Here is a 13,884-nt window from a genome sequence, read left to right as displayed (position 1 = left end):
GTTGGTAAAATAAAGCTATAATATTTTTTATTTCAATCTGCCTTGGATATCTATTACAACTCCTCTTTAAGTGATCATAACTTTTACCTCGGGCCGCCTATAGTCACAACCCTTTTCCCCTTCCCATACACTGAGCTTTACTTCACCCAAGCTTTTTTTTTTAACCTTAAGAACATTTTTCCTTTGGGGTTTGAATCCCACCGCTAACATTACCTGTGACGTTTTACCTGCTTTGTGTGACCTATATATTGCTGCCTCCCTAACTTCCTCAGTGTTCTCAAAAGATTTTTGCTGCTAGCAAAGGCTCTTGCCTTAGATCTCTTCCATTTAACTATTATAGGAAGGCTTATTTAGAGGTAGTATTATGACAGAATGGTCAGCACATGAGGTGTTGTGAGGTAAAAAAGAATCCTATGAAACAGGCGTTTTGCTTAACCGGAAGTAGACTTTATTTAGAAGCACATATGCATATTGGTTTCAGAATAGGTTCATAAACTTGGTGGTTTCAAAACAGTTGTATATTCTGAAAGGTATATTCACTGACCCAGCCACAAAGACTACTTTTCCACACAGTTCTTCACTCAGAATAATTTTCTCATTTCAACCACACAGACCTAGACTCTCTCAGGCTTCCATACGAATCGCCTATCTGAACAAGACTTTCCTTATTTTTCCACTTAGGCTGTGTTCATCCACAAAGTAGAACACTCAAAACTTCCACACAGATTGCCTAATCTAGACAGTATGAACAGTTTCCCCTCAGCACTCAGACTAAAAACTGCAGTTCCCTGCCCCTCAAGGTACATCTTCAATGTATTCACAGCACGCTCCTCTTACCCCTCCAGCCCGATTCCTTCTCACCTCAGAGGTCTCCACTTAACCCCATGCTAACACAAAGAAGTAAAGCACACAAAATTATTGATATAGCAAAAAATTACAAAGACCGTTTAAGACATTTGGAAAATTTGAATCACCACAAGGATTCTTAGGAAACTGGCTGGCCTCATTGTCCCTGCAGCAGCACGGGGAAGAAGTGTGTATGTGCGAATAACAAAAGAAGCCAATTTTGAATATTTAGACAGAGGTGTTGCATGCAGGAGGCCAGCAAAATACACATTCCCTCACTCAAACTCCCTCACAAAGATTTGCACCCCCTCCCCAAAGAAACCTACCTGCAGCCCGGGAGGGGGCTTTGATAGCTTTTGGGGCTGCATTCCCCAGACATGGAGACACCTCTTTCACCTTTTCATTGAGTAATTCAAGCCCCCTACATAACCCTTGCAAAGTGCAGTGTCTCTTAGCCTCAGAAGGGCCCCAGCAGACAGACCTGTCAGGCTGCATGCCTCTCCCATCCATCCCCTGGGTCTACCTCAGGAGCCCCCCTGCAGCAGTCATGGGGGCTGTTGCAGGCTTTCCTTTGGCCCCCATTGGGAGTCTGACCTAGCAGGCTTCTTGGTGCCAAATAGTGTCTGCCTAGACACCACACCGGCCCGTTGAAAGAGGAACCTCAGGTAGCCTGTAGAGGTGCCTTTCTGGGTAGGCGCTATCACTACCCCCATGTGCATCTTTTAAAGCCCTCTATCCTTGGAGACTGCCCTGGGGGTGTCCCAAAGCCCAGCGATGCTGCCGAGGCTCTCTGTGGGCCACTGGGAGGCTGCCCAGAAATGCACTGCTTGTGCTTGACCTGCAGCCGCTGGGCAGCCCCAGGCCCCTGATGTTGCTCACTAGCTCCACTCAATGAGCGCCCTGGACAGGCCCAAGTGCACACGCTGCTGCTGCAGCCTCTGCTCACTGCCACTGCCTGCCACTTGCTGCCACATGGGTGCAGACTGCTGTTCCTCCTCTGCTGCTATGCTGCTCCTGCTTCAAAGCCAGTTTTGGAAGAACCTGAGCGTGGCCGGGCAGAACCTTCCCAAAAGCTTTCTGGTGGGCCTGAATGGAAACTAAAACTCTCAGGTCTGCTGATCAGGACTGCCCACTTGTATCCGGATGGCTGGCCTTGTTTGGCCAGCTTGGCAGTTCAGGCTCTTTTGCTCACACATAGTCATGCAGGGCCTCTGGGAGCTACATGGGCTCAGACATAGTGGCAGGAGCCCTTGCCCTGTGCCAACATCCCATATCCCATAAACTGGCTCTCTGGTAAGTAGGCTGGGCCCAGGATTATTTCTGGAGTGAGCCTTGCAAGGTAAACATACAGTTAATAAGGCATTTGGTTACTTTTAAGGTGACACCATTGTTAAGTCATTTAATCCATCAGAGGTCTTAAGTATGGACATTTCTGTACCACTTTAAATAAAAATCAACTCGAAGGTGTCACAAAATGATAGCTTTTGCCCACATTAGTATCACTAGCCTTTGTAAATTATATCAGCACTTTGATAATTTCTATCTTAATTGACTTATTGTAATTATAAACTGGTTTTCATGAAGTTCCTTCTCAGTGTGTACATTTGCTTTTTTAGCACAACCATTCTCAAAATGAGATTTGTCTCTTCTAAAATAATACAGAATATACAAATGGCTGATAGAAGTTATCAAAGAGTTTACTCAGTGAAGAGGCACAAATTTTGTCTTTCAACAGCGCATAGATAAATAAACAAATTTCCATTTTATATATGGCAAACATTCTGTATTGAACTTTTCTGCAGAGTCAGCAAACTATATCTCATATGTATTGTCGAAGGCTTTCACGGCCGGAGAACGATGGTTGTTGTGGGTTTTCCGGGCTGTATTGTCGTGGTCTTGGCATTGGTGACACTGAGAGATCTCTGTCTTTTGGTGCTACACCTCTGAAGATGCCAGCCACAGCTGCTGGCGAAACGTCAGGAACTACAATGCCCAGACCACGGCAATACAGCCCGGAAAACCCACAACAACCATTATATCTCATATATTAGGTGATAATAAGAAAAGAGTGAACAGTAGAGATCTGTCTGAATTCCTTCTCTAAACAGCTCTAATCAAATGAGGAAACTAAAGGACAGCATGGATCAGCAGAATGTTAGATGATGTGACAATGGATGGAATGGATTCCAACAAAAAAGCTTCTCTTTAGATTGTTGTGGCTTATGAGCCACTACTGCGGGGAATAACACAGATCTTATAAGGTCGTGGAGGGGTAACCATTCGTACTACAGGCTTTTCATTTATTTTTTTCACTCCTTCTGGTGGCTGAAAGGTGAATGACCTCAACAGATTGCTGAAGAAGATGAAGAGTTCGATCCTTGCCAACTGTTCCCCAATACATGCACGGGGCCCTGCAAAGGGGATATAGAAATCAGTCAGTGAGTTAAATGTACTCTACCTACTCTCCATTGTCTAGCTACTTTACAAATAGAGAAGGGAATGTGGGCTTATAAACTAAAGCCTGTTTTCTCAAAGTAGCCCTACAACTATTCCCTTTACTACAACCACCACTCTTTCCATAACCACATTTAATTGCTAGATCGGAACCTCACTGTAAGCAGTGAGCCTGGCCTCCGCCATTTTAATTGCAGTTTTTATATGACTGCTCATGATATTAAAAGTGTACAAGCCTCTGGAGTTTAAAATGGCTGCAGCACAGCCACCAGAGAGCCCTTGCCATTGTCAGATCCTGCCCTGGAGAACCAGGCATGTAAGGAACGCCGCACTGGAATACAGAGGTATTGTGATGCAACTGGTCTTGCTATCCTCCCAAGCTCTGGAAGGTCTAGAGCGATAAAGGTCTCACAGAGTCACCCCCACTTAGTACATTCCTCTCCCTCCTTCCATGATGTGATCTCCTGTCTATGATTGAGGAGCTAATCAAATGACATTCATAAGTATAGATAGTTGTTCCTGGCACTATGTATTCTGTACTTCATCAGAAAACTATTCCTTTGTGCAAGCGCTGGAACATGCTTTGCATTTGCTTTCACACACCCTGGCAGCCATTGACCAGAGCCATCAAACATTTTTTCCAACCCAGGAACTAACCATCAGAGTCTTTGTCCTAACTGCTAGGAGGACTCTCCTCCATCTCAGGGCACATTTTACCTATAAAGGTAGGCCTTGGCATTCAAATTGTGCAAGTTTTCTGGCTTCTCCTTTAGGGTCACTTCCCTAAGCTTCTTGCTTTCTTGGCTGAGGATGCTGGCGTTCGAAGCTACTCTCTTCCTCCATGGACTGGACCCCTTATGATGATCCTATGTATGAAAGACCTCCAAAATGTCCAATCATTAACAGCCTTGGTCAGATCTTGCAAACTGATGGATGTGGCTTCCTTTATTAGGTCCAGCAATCTCATTTTGGGCCTTTCTCATTCCCTAGTATTATTGTTTTTTCCAGTGAGTCTTGCTTTCTCATGACCAAAGTACAATAGCCTCATTCTTGTCATTTTCGCTTCTAGGGAGAATTCAGGCTTGATTTGATCGAGTACCCACTTATTTGTCTTTTTAGTGGTCCATGGTGTCTGCAAAACTCTCCTTCAGCACTACATTTCAAATGAATCAATTTTCTCCCAGCACAATCCCCTTTAATGGCCCTATGGTGTCTGGAAAAGGGCCATTAAATGGGATCATGCTGCGAAAGTATGCTTGCAAGATGCTTTTATGCCATGAGTTTTGCTCGATCTTCTGGGCGTGAGAAAATGGCCCAAGTCTTCACTACTTTCTGCCAGTAATCTACACATTTCAAATGGTTAATGTTCCTTCCACCAATTTTCTCTCCCCCTTCTTCTAAATCTAATCTAGCTTTCCTTATGATATGTTCTGCACATAGGTTGAACAGATAGGAAGATAATATACATTTTTGTCAGACAGTTTTGCCAATTAGAAAACATTCTGTTTCCCCATATTCTGTCCTGAAAGAATCTGCCATCCTTCCATTTTTTCTGTATATTTCTTCAGTGTATTGTTTCCATCTTTCCTTTATTTTTTCCTGATTGGATACTGTATTTCCATGTTTATATTTCATCATCCCTATCTGTGGTTTGAATTTCCTGTTGATTTCCTGGATATTGTAGAACAGATTTCTTTTTCTTCTTTTTTGTTGTTCTCTTCTATTCCTTTGCACACGTTATAATAATGGATCTCTTTCTCTCTGTGCAAATCATTGAATGTATGCCTCCTTTTACTTTTGCTTCTTATCTATCCATTTTAAAAGTTTCATCTGTCATTCATCTGGGCTTCTTCTGTCTTTTGGCTACAGGAACAGTCTCTGTACATTCTTCCTTGATAATATCTCTGGTTTCAGCCCACGGCTCTTCTGGTTCACAGTTAATGAAACTCAGTAATGCAAATCTGTTCTTTACATAGTCTTTAAATTCTTTAGGAATGTAATTTAGATTATATTTTGGCACTATGATTCTTTTAGTGTTTTTCTTCAGCTTTAGTCTAATTTTTGAAGTAGGTTAGGCTAAATGTGTGTAATTGACAGACCTAAACCAAGCAAGCACCCATAATAGATGGGGATTTGCAGCTAGGTCCCCAGAACTTAGTCTGGCACTCTAACCTCTACAACTTGTTGGCTTTCAAAGAGAAGACGAGAAGAGAAGAGAAGAGAAGAGAAGAGAAGAGAAGAGAAGAGAAGAGAAGAGAAGAGAAGAGAAGAAGAGAAGAAGAGAAGAGAAGAGAAGAGAAGAGAAGAGAAGAGAAGAGAAGAGAAGAGAAGAGAAGAGAAGAGAAGAGAAGAGAAGAGAAGAGAAGAGAAGAGAAGAGATTCTCCTTATCTTCAACTTGTAGTCCCTTGTCCTTTCATCCAAACATAAAATGTACAATATTGAGAGGGAGGCTTCATATTTTATGAAAGGTCTTATCCAATAAACACTTCTCCAAAGCTCAACACTAAATGTGGCAAATATTTTTAAACGAATAGCAAGCACTAATTTGGACGTCTACATGGGCCCCTCCCCCTTTGCTGGCAAGAGGCCCCTATTGGCCTTCTTACATCTCACCCACAAAGAGAGGGCATCTCTCCAGCTGGTGAAGTTCTCAGCCAGCTCAGCAAAAGTGCCCTTGATGCCTAGATCACACATGTTTGCCAACATGTATGATTTTTTCTTGGTGAGAGGCTGAAGCCAGGATGCAATGCCCTGTTACCCCACATCTTGTGAGTTGCTGGCATTTCAGGGCTATTGTCGGGTGTGGAGTGTTTTGTTGGCCTGGTGTTTTTCAGAACTGGAGCCCATGCTCTGTTCATTCTTAAGGTTTCTTCTTTCCTGTTGAAGTTTTGCTTATGCTTGTGAATTTCAATGGCTTCCCTGTGCAGTCTGACAAAGTAGTTGGAAGTGTTGTCCAGTATTTTGGTGTCCTGGAATAAGATACTGTGCCCTGTTTGAGTTAGGCTATGTTCAGCCACTGCTGATTTTTCAGGCTGTCCAAGTCTGCAGTGTCTTTCATGTTCTTTTATTCTTGTCTGGATGCTACGCTTTGTGGTCCCGATGTAAACACTCCGATGTAAACACTCCACACCCGACAATAGCCCTGCAGAGAAGATTAGCACATCAAGCACCAATCCATATGCAAAAGAACCGCCTCAGGATACAGTGAAGCCTCCCGCCATTAGCATTCCACACCCTGGGAAACTCTTACAGAATGACTCAGCTCAACCCCACCCCTCCTGAGTAGATACAAATGACCTACATCTTTTCCACACTGTGACACTGAGAGATCTCTGTCTTTTGGTGCTACACCTCTGAAGATGCCAGCCACAGCTGCTGGCGAAACGTCAGGAACTACAATGCCAAGACCACGGCAAGACAGCCCGGAAAACCCCCAACAACCATCGTTCTCCGGCCGTGAAAGCCTTCGACAATACATTTTCGAGATTGTTCCAAGTGCTCTGATGACAATGGGGACTACTGTTGCATTCTTCTTCCATGGTTGGATGGTTTCTATTATTGCTGTTGTTGCTGTTGCTGGTATTGATATTAAAGAGCAATATAGCTTGGGGTTACTTTTCCATGTGGATTTGTTTTGAGGCTCAAATGGATTCTATGATACAACGTTCCCTTTTCCAACTTTGGTTGGTGCACCAGAGGTATCATTTCTTCAAAAGCAATAACTTCAGTTGTACCTGCTCTGGTCAGATCAAGTCTTGGTTATTTGATTGTTCTCTGGGTAGGAATTACTTTGAAGAACTCTTGGCAACTTTAAGTGATCCCAGATAATTCATCACTGCTGTTAGCATGGACACACCATTGAAACTGTATGACCCCTTGTGACAGGCCTTTTCTTTCTGACACAGCTTCCTATAACTGTGGGGAACCAGGTTTGTTTTGAAATGTAAACCTTCCCTCCCGTTGCTAGGTATTCTAATGTTAGCAAATGTAACGGCTTTGATTTTGATGCCATGAGGTACAAAAGGTAAGAAAGGAGAACTCAGAGATTACTGAAGCAGGTCTACAAATATAACAAAGAGTTACTTACATACAGGTGGTGTTTAAAGAACAGATCAGCAGCCCACATCTTCCAGCATTCAAAGGAAAAGCCTAACGGAGGCACAGAAATTTAAGCTAGTTATGGCTTGACATGGTGATTTTAATTCTTTTGAATGCTTTCAAGATTGGCCAGGATCTTGGAGGTTTTTTGCCTTCCTCTAGGCATAGAGCAGGGGTCACTGGGAAGATGAAGAGTAACCGTATGTTTGTGGCACTTCTGTGAAGAATCCCAATGTACATAACATCAGAACAGACTAACGCATTCAGGAAAAGAGTTAATGTGATAGAACTGTCTTTGCAACTAGGCTGTGGGCCTTTACCCAATGCCTGTGTGAATCCCAAGAAAGTCTCAGTAGAAATAAATATGCTGATAAATCCCAGTTCAGTAGTTTCATACTGGGAGTTGAGGCTCCCTTTGTCAAATACAGAGCTTTGACTCTTGAAAACTCATACCCTGAAAATCTAATTAATAGTCCTAGATGGCTGCTTTGAAGATACAGGAACATCACTGGGAGGGGAGCTTATCTTATCATCCCACAGCTCTTTGACAACTTAAAATACAAGAAAGGACACATGGGTGATTCTCCAGAGTTGTGCAAAAATGGCTGCTAATGAAGCCACTTCTCCAATGAAGTCTACGTGTACTTTTTTGCAATTATTCTCAAAGGATTTCTTGTGGGCCTAGATGGCATGTTCATTTCTTAAATTTTATAACAATTGCAGATTAAAATTTCAAATTGCCTGGCTGTCTCACGTGGAATGCTTTTCTTCTTCTTCTCCCTGGCTGCTTAATTAGTTCTTTGCAATGAATGACCTACTTACACTGCTTGACTTTCAAGCATGGGAGAAATTTCCCAACCTTAAAATTCTTGGACAGGAAACAGAGGTGTGTAAATTAGAGACATAGAGTGTGAATCCATTGCAACACAGCAGCTGTTGATCTGAGTGCCTAGTCTGTGGACTGAGAAAAAGCACAGAGAAAAAGCAGAGCACATAACCAGAATATTCTTGCATTCAAATGATAAGCAGAAGAACTTTTATGGGCAATGGAGCTTTCCCCAGAACGTGTCCACAGGGCAGGCAATTGGCAATGAGCCCATGACAAGGTTAAAAACAGCACAATAATGCAAGCACAAAACCACAAGCATAAAAATATCTATATTAAAACCAGAAATTAAAATAAGCACTAAGCAGGTGTGACATGAAACAACTTTTTTTAAAAAAAACCCGAACGAACAGCTATTTAGTGGCATAAAACCATATTTGTAAACTAGCACTCATAAACCAACTCTCATAAAAAACAGTACCTAAAATTTGGGACTTATTTTAGACTTCACCCAATGTTTGTAGTAGTCTAGTCCAGCTATTTCTTCATTACAAATGAATATATTTGCAATTTCTGGCTTTCTTTCCTTTTCACTCCAAAAGGCGAGATCAGCAATGTCAAGGTACCATCTCCCAGGCTAGACTAAGTTGGAGGGAAGCATTTTTTTGCAGCTGCATTAACCATTGAATTAACCAAATGGTTGTCAACCATTTGACAACAGCAGTCAATGGATGGAAAGGCAGGAACGGCTCTTCCACTGATGCAGCAGTTCCAACCAAAATTGAGCTCCTGTGAGTTTAAAAATGCCTTTCTTTGCAGCTGTTGTGTGACTTCAGGAAAGCATGTTGGATCCAGGGAAACCCAACGCAGCTTACCAAAAATCATCCTATATAGATCATTTAGCCCTTAGAAAAATGCTAGTTTGACAGATTTTACAGCTTTCTGTCAATTTATTCATTCCTGCTTGGAGTTTATTCTTAGTGCAAATCCAATGAACAAGATCATTCTAATCAACAGGTGGAATCCTGCCAAAAATTTTCAGGGAGGAACGAATTTACATCCATGGAGCTCAATAAACCTGCCTCCCACTTTCTCCTGCATCCCAAAATTTCCTCTAAAATTCTGCATTTGGGAGATGGGGGAGCATTCTTTTCAAGTAGACTTACTTTGGGTAATGAGTAATGACAAGTGCATTAGTAACCAAAGGTCAGATGTTGCATTCCTTAAGGATACAGAGGCCACATGCGTCTTTTCTCGTTCGGTGATAACAAAACCTTCCAAGTTTGATTTGACACACAAGGGCCAAATTCACCTACACAACAATTCATGCTTTAATAAAAGTAAAACATTTGTTTCTGGAGCAGAGAAGCTTTTTCTCTTATCTGCCTAAGATCTGTTAAGAAGAAGCTGAGGGGACCTGAATGTTGCATACTTTGCAATTCCTTCCCAGTTAGTTGGGGGAGAGGGTTAGATTCAGCAATATGCTGTGCTTTAAATTGCCTGGAAAAAAAACCAAGGAAGCTTTTACCTATCTTCCTAGAATTTGGAAGGCTCCCTTTGCATATATTGTATGATCTTGAGGTGGGGGGAGGTAAAGGTGCAGACATCGAGTCATTACTGACCCAGGGGGGACGTCGTATCATGACATTTTCTTGGCAGTCTTTTAATAGGGGGGTTGTCATTGCCTTCCCCAGTCATCTACACTTTACCCCCAGGAAACTGGGTACTAATTTTACCAACCTTGGAAGGATGAAAGACTGAATCAAGCTTGAGCCGGCTTCCTAAACCCGGCTTCTGTTGGGACCGAACTCAGGTCATGATGAGAGCTCGGCTGCAGTACTGCAGCTTACCACTCTGCACCACGGGGCTCTTGCCAATCTTTGGAAATGTCATACCAAATTGGCGATATCAAAAACAGGTAAAAGTAGAAATGGGTTTACCATTTTTACCCAATGGAGATATCATTTATATATAACACCGGATCCAAATATGCCGTAACAATTTTCAAGAGTAAGTTTAAAATTACTAACAAAAAACAAATTGATAATAAATCCAGACAAGAACATTCATGTGTGCATCCCTAAATGCCCACTTCCTCTGCTTTCTCTAGGGATGTGTCTTTTACGTGTGTATGAATTTAAACAGAGCTGAATTATACAAAGCTGCTACTTGATATATTTATACAAAGCTGCTACTTGATATATTTTAGGCACTATTGGGCAATTGATGTATGTTAAGTGATGCTACATTTGGAACATCAGTTCTTCAGCTACTGGTTTTCCACTAGACCATGAAGTATGGTGTTTTCTGCACAGCACTTTTTCATTGGTTCTGGCTCCAACCGTCACCAATTTCTCCCCAGAGTTCTGCATGCTCAGTCAACGTATCCCAATTCAGTTTCCAAACCACTTCCCAGACTTTTTTTGCATACTGTACAGAGAAAGGCTGCATCTGCCAGAAAATCATTTTTTCCATTTTTTCCTGCGCAGAACCCCCCCCCCCCTTTTTTCCAGCAAAGTCAACCCGGGGCTTAGTTGAATTGCAGAATCTTTTTTTGGTGTGAGGCCTAGCCCTGTCTTTCACCTGCTCCTTTATTCCCCTGCATCCTGATTAGTTGATCAGCAATTAATCCATTTTTCCCCATTTTTTAAAAATTTGAAATAGCAACATTGCAACATTGGTGTCTTAAACTAAAGGAAAACCTCTGCATACGGCTAACACAAAAACCCTGCAGAGAACCCTGAATCCAATTTGATATTTTAAAGTTTTCAACTGGGCTTCCTGTATTTTTTAGTCCATTCTTTTTTGAGGTTTTTTAAAAATTTAAACAGAGATGCAACATTGGTGCCATTTAAACACCCACGCGCGCACACACAAAATCCTTGTAAATTTCCTTAGTGATCCGCTGAGGAAACTGACCAGTCCTCAGCCAATCAACTGAGGAATCTCCAGCTAATGAAACGAATGTGTCTCCCAGGAAGCCTGCCTCAGAAACGGGGCATTTTTCTGATGCAGAAATATAGAACAGGCTCCACTTCAGTTTGGAGCCCTCAAAGTGTAGAATTAACAAATCAAAGCAGCACAGGGCCTGAAACAATGAATAAAGCATATCTGATCCTCATGGATTGAATATGTAGAAAACACAATATAAAGTTCATCAAGCAGAAAAGGCCTATGTTAGTCACAGGCATCAGTATGATGGAAAGCAGGGATCAGATAGGAGCAGTCCAGCTTGCCTACCTGCCCCAATTTTTGTTTTGAGAAGGTATATGTGTACAACTCACCCACCTCCATCTTCTACAGGTTCTATTTCTTTGGTTTGGGCATTTTATTTGGTAGTGAAGAAAGGGTAGGAAGGTACTCTTAGTCCTTTGGGGACAGGTCTGTGGCTTAGTGGAAGAGCATCAGATCAGAATGCAGATGGTCTAATCCTCAGCAGCTCTTTGTAAAAAGAATCTGCTAACAGGCAGGGCTTTTTCTCGGAAAAGAGGTGGTGGAACTCAAGACCGCACAATGATGTCATTTTAGATCAGCTGGAACAAGGGGGGAGTTTTTAAAAGTTTAAATGGCCCTCAGAGAAAATGATCACATGGCCTGTGGGCCCACCCCCTGATCTCCAGACAGAGTGGAGTTAAGAGGTACCGGAACTCTGTTACACTGCATTCCCACTGAAAAAAAGCCCTGTTAACAGGTGATGTGAAAGACCTCAACCTGAGACCCAGGAGAGCTGCTTCCAGTCTGAGTAAACAACACTGATGTTGATGGACTGATTCAGACTATCAGACTTCATGTGTTCATGTGCACAGACCTCCTCTTGAAAGGAAGGGCTGAAGTGACTATCTTTCTGAAATCCAAGGTCAGCTTCATGCTGGGGCAGAATTCAAATCTGTGGCTGCCCAGAGGGCTGCTTGAAAAACATGCATTTCAAATACATTTCCAACATAGGAATAACAGAATTCAAAATGTTCTTTGTCTATCCTCTTACTTAGCAAATTAATACTTTTAAAAGACATACCTTAATCAAAATATCCTCAGAAAAGTTTGGCAATACCCGCCACATGCCTCCAATGAGAGGAAGCCGAAGAGGCCCTGGAGGATAGTTCCTGTGTGACCAGAGTTGTTTCAGAAAGTGCACAATCAGAAGGCACACCAGCACTGCTATCAAAATGGCCCATATCCACGGCATTTTTGTTTGTCTTTTTCTCTTTGTTCTGTAACTTTCCAGTATAACTCATATGCTTTTTCTACAGAAGCTGTTTGCTGTACTTGAAGATGTTGCTGCTTCTCTTGTTTTCTTCTACTAACACCCTTCTTATGCAATAAGATTATGTTGAAATGTAATTGTCAAGCCATGAATCATGGTCACATGGACTTATTGATATACTAGCAACAAAGCCTGTTGTGGGGGAAAAATACAACGGGCTCTAGAAAGGGCAGGGCACATAGGCCAAACAGGCCAAACAGGCCAAACAAAATAGGCCAAAGAGCTGTGCAGTATCTTAGCAGCAGGTACCTAATTTGCGTTTGTCATTGATTTGTATGGTAAAAGACTAAACAGTGGGCATGGATTTGTTCCTCTAGTGAGCCATGTTTCTGGCTCAGAACAGTACTCCACATCAGCTTTTGCTTCATTCTCTGTACTTCTGGATGGAGTTGCCTAGTAGTTCAGCTTTTTTTAACCAGAAACTCAAAAAAAACCACTGCTATAAATTGCCGTGGTCTTGGCATTGTAGTTCCTGACGTTTCGCCAGCAGCTGTGGCTGGCATCTTCAGAGGTGTAGCACCAAAAGACAGAGATCTCTCAGTGTCACAGTGTGGAAAGGATGTAGGTCATTTGTATCTACTCAGGAGGGGTGGGGTTGAGCTGAGTCATCCTGTAAGAGTTTCCCAGGGTGTGGAATGCTAATGGCGGGAGGCTTCACTGTATCCTGAGGAGGTTCTTTTGCATATGGATTGGTACTTGATGTACCAATCCATAATCTCCTGTCTCTTCTCTTCTCTTTTCTTCCTGGCTCTTCCATTCAAGTCCATTAGAATGCCTCTAATTACTGCCTTGTAAGTGTCCCATACCTTGTTGGTTGGTACCTCTCTGTTCATATTGTACTGTATGAAGAATTTAGTCTCCCTTCTCAGCGTCTCCATGTTTTCTCCCTCTTGTAACAAGTCCTCATTTATTCTCCATCCTCTCCTTTTGGTTCTTTTCCCAAACTTCCACATAATTGGATTATGATCTGAGCCAACCATAGGCATTATTTCCACCTCCTTAGTCCAAAGCGCTAAGTCCTTTGAGGCCAAGATCATATCAATTCGTGACAGCGTTGAATGTCTCGCCAAGAAAAACGTATATTGTCTGCTTTTAGGATTCTGTCTTCTCCATACATCTTATAAGGTTTCCTGTTGCATTAATGGAAAAAAAGTCTTTGGTAATAGTCCTCTTTTCTTTTGTGCAGTTACTGATTTCTTATCCTGCTCCAAATTAGTAACTCCATTGAAATCTCCAGCAAGAATTATCTGATCATAAGAAAGTTCATCCAATTGCTTCCTCAAATCCTCGAAAAAGCTTTCTTTTGCTCCATTAGGTGCATAAATTCCAATCACCAAGACTCTCTTTAAATTCCATGTACATTCCACTGCTAAAAATCTAGCTTCCACATCTCTC

General features: G+C 42.2%; 1 long non-coding RNA gene across 1 annotated transcript; it reads right to left on the bottom strand.

Moving 5' to 3' along the window:
* Nucleotides 1–431: 431 nt before the first annotated feature.
* LOC129332140 (uncharacterized) lies at nucleotides 432–12,515 on the bottom strand. The gene is made up of 3 exons (XR_008597313.1): nucleotides 12,241–12,515; nucleotides 7,389–7,450; nucleotides 432–3,257 (listed from the first exon to the last, which is right to left on the bottom strand). It is a non-coding gene; the product is annotated as an uncharacterized LOC129332140 (long non-coding RNA).
* Between the last annotated feature and the right edge of the window lie 1,369 nt (nucleotides 12,516–13,884).

Source organism: Eublepharis macularius, chromosome 6 (assembly GCF_028583425.1).
Source record: "Eublepharis macularius isolate TG4126 chromosome 6, MPM_Emac_v1.0, whole genome shotgun sequence".
Classification (NCBI taxonomy): Eukaryota; Metazoa; Chordata; class Lepidosauria; order Squamata; family Eublepharidae; genus Eublepharis; species Eublepharis macularius.
This window is presented reverse-complemented; position numbering and strand designations above follow the sequence as displayed.